The sequence below is a fragment of the Schistocerca cancellata genome, chromosome 2, assembly GCF_023864275.1.
Source record: "Schistocerca cancellata isolate TAMUIC-IGC-003103 chromosome 2, iqSchCanc2.1, whole genome shotgun sequence".
Taxonomy (NCBI): Eukaryota; Metazoa; Arthropoda; class Insecta; order Orthoptera; family Acrididae; genus Schistocerca; species Schistocerca cancellata.
The window spans coordinates 35,186,705-35,195,831 of NC_064627.1; positions in this window are offsets into that span (position 1 = coordinate 35,186,705).

Below are 9,127 nucleotides of genomic sequence, written 5' to 3' on the forward strand. Positions count from 1 at the left end.
ATTTGAACCATTTGATCGACGCAAGAGGGAAGTACAAGAAAGGGCAAAGGAAATTCAGGAATACAGAAATATAATCCTCTTAAGACTGGATTGAAGAGGAACAAAGGCTCTCTCGACTTGTTATGTTGTTTACTGTGAAGGAATGTTAAGTTTTGTGTGAGATGTGTCCATATCACCACCGCAGTACTACAAGATTATCTGTGGATCATGTAGAAGATATTCTTCAGCTGATCGACGCAGACAGCCGGTGTGGCCGAGCAGTTCTAGGCGCTTCAGTCTGGAACCGCGCGACCGCTACGGTTGCAGGTTCGAATCCTGCCTCGGGCATGGATGTGAGTGATGTCCTTAGGTTAGTTAGGTTTAAGTAGTTCTACGTTCTAGGGGACTGATGACCTCAGATGTTAAGTACCATAGTGCTCAGAGCCATTTGAACCATTTCTTGTTAAGTCCCATAGTGCTCAGAGCCATTTGAACCCTTTGATCGACGCAGGAGGGAAGTACAAGAAAGGGCAAAGGAAATTCAGGAATACAGAAATATAATCCTCTTAAGACTGGATTGAAGAGGAACAAAGGCTCTCTCGACTTGTCATGTTGCTGATTGATTTACTGTCAAGGAATGTTAACTTTTGTGTGAGATGTGTCCATATTACCACCGCAGTACTACAAGACCATCTGTGGATCAGGGAGTCGATTCTTCACATGTAGCAGTCGTACCGATGCGAACCTGACACAGTTTATATTTGTCGAGATCTGTCGTTGACGAGAACGTACCAGAGAAAGCGTAAGCGCTTTGGTAAAAACAGTCGCTGGACATTGTACCATAGTGTGTTCCATTCAGCCTGTGGGCCCTTAAAATCACCGAGATTACATCTATTTGTTATCATAACGATAGAAATGCCTTCTGCGCACAATTAGTTCGGTCTCTCTGGGCTTGTGCGTATGTTGCCTAAGTGCAAAAGATATTGACAGATACTCCTCTATGCCAGTGGGATCCCAGCAATACTGACTAGCATAGTGCAACTTTGTGGTTGTATAGAGTTTAATTGAAACTTTGAATAAGGAAGGGGCCCTGTCCCTGAGATTCCTTACACACACCCTTAATAAGAAGCGCTGCACACTGTTTCACATCAATAAGACTGAGTCCACCTCGTTTAGCTGGTAAAGTGAGAGTGTCAAACCTCACCTTGAAGATGTGTCCACGGAGAACAAACAGTAAGACTGCCCTTTGAACGTTCATTCCCAGGGGTCAAGTGTTGGTACGATCTGGACAAAGTACTGCATCTTACTAGTGATTCGCATTTGTATAATGTGGACTTTTTGAAGTGGGTTCCCGTCTCTTGCATTACGTACATGCGATGTGGTTCGAATTCGGTATTGTTAGTACGTCCAGTTCTTAGTAATCTAGTGATTTGGGTTGGTGTCCCACAGTATACCAAGGGAGTGGTGGAACTCTAGTCTGCACCAACTGATGTGGAATGTGTCACCTACGCCTCTTCCATTGTGGAATAATGACGTTTTTGTTCGTTTGAGCACTGGTAGCAGTACTTTGTACCTTGGGTTCGTCGCCTAGATTTCTGAGCGCTGTGCATACGAAACGACAATGGAGGACAGGTCACTGGTATAGGCTGTGCAGCAGAGTACGACACTTGCTACCGATATTTCCGTCACCACTTGTTCAAATTTACCTACTAGTGGTACAACGGGAATCCTGTATAAGGTCACTGAAAAGTGAGAAAACGCATCATAGTCCTAGCCCAGTGGCAAGCGCTTTCGTGAGATGACCATCTAATTATATCCTGGATGATGCTCACGCTGTGATCTTGTGAAGGATGTTGATAAGAGGTTCTATAAAGGCCATCTGGCTTGACGTCTGCAGCAGGTATCCTAAGCTATCCTGTTGTTTTTTTTTTTTTTAAGATGAAGAAAAACAGGCGCACTGGCCGCAGAAGAGCATAAAAGATCCCTTAGGTTATACTCAGCAAATATCACACTACGATGGGTGGCGCTACATTGTTAACAGATCACCATCAATTTCTGTAGCACGCAGCATTCGGATCTTAACTGCTCTCGTTTCTGCCTTTAAGGGAGAATTAAGGAGAGTGAAAGGTGGCAAATTTGCCGCCATCTGGCGCTCTCGTTTCTTCGGGATAAGGATCAGAAGTCTCTCTTTTAATTCAGGTACCCAGTTGCTCTGTCCTGAGTTTCATTCACTATTTCCTGCAAAGAAAGCTTCCAAAATGGCCTAATAGGTTTGATAAAACTTGGCGTTGATTCTGTCAGCACCTAGAGAGAGCCCTTTGGCTTTGAAAGCTACAGTCCGTAAGTCCTCTTTACTGAATGGCTCTTTCCTCCTCCTGTACGTGGGTATGCCAGTTGTTAGGCGAGCCTATGAAAGTCTGGTGTGTGGTTGTGAGCGCCTTATGAAGTTCACTGAAGTATTCATGTTCGTGTTTTAGATTCGCTAGATGTGACCGGACTGGCCTGTTTATTACATCTGAAATGTAATTGATCATCATCGATTTTTGACATCGTGCACGTCATAAAAGATAGGAGAGTGTCATATCGCCGTATGGGGCCACATCTTTCGGTTAGGACTACATCTGGATGCCATTCAGTTGCTTCCTCCGAATCTGACGGTTCCTGCTGGGTGGCATTTTATTTTGGTGGTACACGAGGGCCTGATGGTTGATACAGTAGTTTTTCTTTGTATCGTACGCTTAACTCATTACATGTAACAGGATTTTTTTCTGGCGTGAAGACATTTTTACGGAAACAAATGTAAGCGGAGTAACACGCCGTATGGATAATAATCACACCGTTGTTATTGTGGTGTTTAACTCGAAGACTGGAAGGAGGCAGCTTTCGACACTAGTCTACAAATTGCACAACTACTACAAACTTCATCCTTTCAAGCTAGTTACTGTATTCAATCTTTGAACTTCATCTACAGATTTTCCTCCTACAGTTTCCTATTTTACCTAATTGACGATCCTTCGATGCCTCTGGAAATTTTAGTAAAGTTGTGCATAAATTTTACTTTTCCTTAACTCTATTCAGTAAATCCTCTAAAATTCTTCGATCCGCCCATGCGATATTCGGCATTTTTCTGTAGCAGCGCATTTCTAACGCACATGTTCTTGTCCGAACTGTTTATAGTCAGCCTTTCACTTCATACCAGGTTGCGCTCCCAACTATACCTACAGAAAATACATTGTAACTCCTATAGTTATATCCGATGTTAACAACTTTATCTTTTTTAATATATTATTTACTTGTTATTGCCAGCCCGCATTTTATGTGCTCCCTAATTATACCAAAGTACTTGTAAAGCTTTCTAAAAGAACATAAGAAACTTTGGCACTGAAGTTCGTATTTACAGTGTAGACGGTGAGACTTCCAAGTGAAACTACCTTTGGAAAAGTACTTGTGGTAAATTACTGGATGTTTGCATTGGCAACAAAATGACGCGCGTACTGTGGAAGTCCTGCCTACAGCGACAGAGAGGGCGCAGCCGCTACGGGAATTAGCCGCCCTGACGAATAATGCTCAGTAATCGCCAATTCACAGCAGTTTGGCGGCGTCAGCTGTCACAGCATAGCCCACTGCTAGACGCTAACTTGAAACTAATTTCCAGTGCCTGATGTGTTGGAGTGTTTCTGACGAGGAATTTACGCTGTTTTATGTCGCCATCCGTTAGAGGTAAGGAGCTGTACGACGCACTGTGAATATCTGTTGCTATAGTCTTCAGTCCAAAAACTGGTTTGATGGAGCTCTCCGCACCGAGCAATAGAGCTGCGTATCTTCGGGTTACACAACGTGTGTAGTTTGCCTTTGCTTTCAGCCGGTCGCAGTACCAACATATCAAGACCAGGTCAGTCTATCATCCAGACTGTTGCCCCTGCAAGTACTTTAAAAGGCTGCCACGTTTCGGGAACCAGATGTTAGTCTGACCTCCAGTGTCGCTGCACCTACAGCTATCTCTAAGGTACACAAACCACCCTATTGCTGCAAGGTCTGTGTTTCGTGGAGGGCGTTAAATGCTAAATGTGAGTCATTTCCGATGCAAAAGGGCTAAAAAAACGCATTTGTGTTATACTGGAGAGGGAAATTGGACAATTATTTGAGATGCTGATAAAACAGATGTAAATCTTCAACTGGGATGGTGACACACTGTAACAGCATCTGACTTAGAAAAAAGTGGTTTGGGGATCTTTTTTTTTCCGCCGATACAGAAGAGCCATACAGTGGTGATCCTACGCCTCTGGTGGAACTGCTAGTGCTGCGCATTCACCTCCACCCAGCACATAAAAGTACCCTTCTGCAATTTTTTATTCTCTCTGATTCGCGCGTACAAGCGGCACAACCATATGAGAACGACTGGCGGCCAAATAGAAACTGTTCGGCGAGATTAGATGCAAGAACTACGTGGACTAAACGTTAAGCACAGCGATTAACCAAGAAACTAAGAACTGTCGCTGCTTTAGCTTGTGCTAAAGTTTCGTTCGCGCCAGAATAACGAGAGTTATAGATAACTAAGGCGTACTTCCAATGGTCTTACGACCGCTGAAGACTGGTCAGTGCAACCAATGACCAATGCGACAGCATCCGTTTGTGTACACTAGGACTCAGCTTATTGTCAAGCGAACGAGTATAGCTGCCTATAGGCACGACAATTCCGGTAATATCATTAATGAGCCACAGGAAACTTATTTTTGTAAATACTTTTTATTTACACAGCAATTCTTACCGAAGAGAATTTGGTAGCTGCTGAAACGGCAAATAAATCACATATTCCTTGCTTCCACCACAGTGACTCGTTCGTCCGCAGTCGGCAGCCTTTGGTAAAATAGTATATTCGCTTCACTAACCGCTCGTAGACTTTTGATACATTTCACTAACTGACAATTTGTAAGGAACAGAGACATTGTTGGACAGGATGGCGATGACGGACGACATGAAACGCAGTACATATATAATAGAGGTGGACTGGTGTATTTATAACGAAAAATAATACAGATTTCATCACATGGAAGGGCAGAATAGCAGAATTTCTTACGTTTATGTGCGACACAAGTCAAACTCCCAACATAACGGTCAATATCGGACACTCAGGAATGAATATCCCCTCCTGCGTTACTATTACACTTTTTGCGCCTGTTGTTCGTGTTGGGTGCCAGGCTGTTGAGGAATCCTTGAGGGGTATTGTCCCACTCCTCTCTCAAACAGGTTTTGGTTTTCTGCACGGTTCGGTTGGGGGGAGTTCGTTGAGAAACACGTCTGCCAAGAACACCGCAGGCAAGAGCTATAGGGTTTAGGTGAAGGTAGTAGTCAGACCATTCCATACGTTCAAAATCTTCAGTTTTTCCAACACGTCGGCGCTACGGTGATGACGAGCATTGTCGTCCATAAACAGAGAGTCGGAACCTGCCGCACCCCTATAAACAGACGAACGTATGCAGAATAATCTTCCTGCAACACCCCTGTGCTGTAATTGTACCTCGCGCAAAGATATGCAGCGGTGTTCGGCCATTGTGCGTAATGACAGCCCACGTCGTAACGCCGAGGTCACACAGATGGCGTTCATGAACATTCTGTGGTGTGTAATGTGTTCCCCCTCACTCCACACTGACTGGTGGGCTGAATCACTTGCCAAAGTTGAGAACAACCAACATTCTCCCTTCACCCTCTTGACGGTGGCGTGTTTGAAGTGGGGTGCATTTAACAGGATTTCGAGCATAGAGACGAGCCTGATTTAATCGCCGCGAAATGGTTTTGGTAGAGACAATTGTACAGCTAGCGGTTTCAAGGTCAGCAGCTGTTTTCCTATAAGTGAGATGTCTGTTCATTTTCGCAACCAGGCTTTCACACGGTCACCTTCAGCGCCCTTTTTTAATCGTGAGATGAAATATTTGGATACACCCATTAATGTGGCCACGAGAGTGACACTTTAAACGCCTTCGAGCCGTCTGCTCGTCCACGATCGTAATCACTCAAGTGATGTCTTGCAGACTTGTTGCCATATTAGCACGGAATATCACACTAAGTTGTTCCACAACAACCTTCGTCAACCACTGTGCAACGTGAACTGTCGAACGCATACAGAGCGTTCGTGCACAGGCTTCGCTGCAGTTAATACGCCCAGCCCTCTACATTTACTCTTACTGCCATTAAAATGGTTCAAATGGCTCTGGGCACTATGGGACTTAACATCTATGGTCATCAGTCCCCTAGAACTTAGAACCACTTAAACCTAACTAACCTAAGGACAGCACACAACAACCAGCCATCACGAGGCACAGAAAATCCCTGACCCCGCCGGAAATCGAACGCGGGAACCCGGGCGTGGGAAGCGAGAACGCTACCGCACGACCACGAGATGCGGGCAGTCCTCCCTCGGGCATGGGTGTGTGTGATTGTCCTTAGGATAATTTAGGTTAAGTAGTGTATAAGCTTAGGGACTGATGACCTTAGCAGTGAAGTTCCATAAGGTTTCACACACACACATCTCTTGTGATCTAATGCAACGAACCTATGAATCTATTTTCTGTACTTGAGGTTACGACATTTCACCGTACTTAAGTTTTTTAACGCTTAAATTCCGTCTATAAATCACTGCACTTGATACCTTGGCATAACTCGGTTGCACGCTTCTTGTAACCCAGATTAGAAACTTTTTTAAATTTTTTTTTTAATTCCGCTCTTATAATTGTGTGGGCTCTAGTGAAGGGCTTTGGGTTACTTTAACTCGTTGTCTCCTGAGTTTTAAGTGTAGCCCCTACACGGGTAAGGGTGTCTTCAGCCTAGTTATTGTGATAAACCGTAGTTGTTTAAATTATTGTTTCTCCGTCTCAAATTTGCTTGTGTAAGTGAAGCTCGTTGTTTGAATTGATATTTCTCTGGTCTTAAGGACTGCTCACGTAAGAGAAACTTGCTGTTGATTATATCAGGTGCGAGAGAAGATTGAGGCTTTAATTATCAATCTGATTGTTGGAATATTTGAAATAAATTTGTAATTTCTTAAGGAAAAATGACGTGCTCAGCCTGGGTTCGACCTACCACGTCTCTTATCCTTTGTCTGTCCTATGTCCGGTGTGGTGTCACCGCCAGACACCACACTTGCTAGGTGGTAGCTTTAAATCGGCCGCGGTCCATTAGTACATGTCGGACCGCGTGTCGCCACTGTCAGTACTTGCACACCTAGCGCCACCACATGGCAGGTCTAGAAAGACGGACTAGCACTCGCCCGCAGTTGTACGACGACTTTGCTAGCGACTACACTGACGAAGCCTTTCTCTCATTTGCCGAGAGGCAGTTAGAATAGCCTTCAGCTAAGTCCCTGACTACGACCTAGCAAGGCGCCATTAACCGTATCTGAAGATAGTCTCACTTGTATCGTCAATAGCGATGTACCACAAGGATGCATTTAAGTTAAGTAAACAGACGATACGTTCTTTTCTTATAGCATTAATTAAGTATCCTGTTCCAGACTTCACGCCAGCCGGCGTGTGTGTACGCGTGCCTTTCGGTAACCTCACCCTGTGTCTAGACTGTCTTGTCTAGACACAACATCCGGACATTTCAATTACAAAATTGATGCCAGTGCACGATATTTCACGCAAACTGATATTCTGCACAAACTGACCTCTGAATTATGTCCCATAATCGACAGAAGGGAGTCATTCCGGGCTTTCTACGTGGCCAAATCATTCGCTAGAAACGTCCAAAACATTCTTCAACCAAGCTGCGGCCTGGTGAAGTCGCGCGTTGTCACTCCTAAGATCCAGTTGTTGATTGGGAAAAGCCGGCCGGAGTGGCCGTGCGGTTCTAGGCGCAACAGCCTGGAACCGCGAGACCGCTACGGTCGCAGGTTCGAATCCTGCCTCGGGCATGGATGTGTGTGATGTCCTTAGGTTAGTTAGGTGCAAGTAGTTCTATGTTCTAGGGGACTGATGACCTCAGAAGTTGAGTCCCATAGTGCTCAGAGCCATTTGAACCATTTGATTGGGAAAATGAAGTCCATTTATGGCTGCAAATGGTCTCCAAGTAGAAGAAGATAAGCATTTACAGTCAATAACGGGTTCAGTTGGACCAGAGGACATAGCAAGTCTATTCAATGTAAACACAGCCCACACTATTGTGGAGCCACCACCAGTTTCAACAGTGCCTGGTTGAAAACTTCCATAGCTTCGTGGGGTCTGTGCCGGACTCGAACCCTATCATCAACTCTTACCAACTGAAATCGGGACTCATCTGACCAGGCCACGGTTTTCCAGTTGTCTAGGGCCTAACGGATGCGCTAACGTGCCCAGGAGAGGAGCTGTAGGTGATGTGCTGTTAGCAAAGGCTGACGCGTTGGTCGTGTGCTGACGTAGCCCATTATCGTCAAATTTCGCTTCACTGTCCTGACGGGTACGTTCTTCGTATATCCCACATTGAATTCTGCGATAATTTCTTGCAGTGTTGCTTGTCTGTTAGCAATGACAACTCTACGCAAACTCGTAAACGCCGCTACTCCCGGTCATTACGTGAAGTCGGTTGGCTGCTGCGTTGAGATGGTGAGAGGTAGCGCCTGAAATTCTTTATTCTCGGCACACTCTTGACACTGTGGATCGCAGAATACTGACTTCCCTAACGACTTCCGAAATGAAATGTCCCATGCTTCTAGCTCCAACTACCATCCCGTGTTCAAAGTCTGTTAATTCCCCTCGGAAACCTTTCATACGTATCTCTTGAGTACAAATGGCAGCTATTATTATTATTATTATTTTTATTTTTTTTAAGCAACCCTCATCTCGAGCGGACATTGTCCTGTACTGATCGTGCAGTGTTTACTGGTTGGGTATTCCCTGCTATTCTGCGTTATAGCTTAGTTAGTGCTTCTCGTGTTTCAATGTGTCTGCAGGGCGCCAAGAATTGGATCTGAGTGGTAGGTCAGCTTGTTGTAGCCATACTGTCTGTCGAGCAGGGCCACAGGCCGCTTGTAGCGGTCGGCAACGTCGTTGTGCCTTCCGAGGAGATGCAGCAAAGAGTTTGGTAAGTTCTCGTCTTGTCGTAAAACTTCATTGCGTGATCGTTAAATCTGTCAAGTACGAGTTTCTCATCAACTGGGACTTGGAGGTACACCACT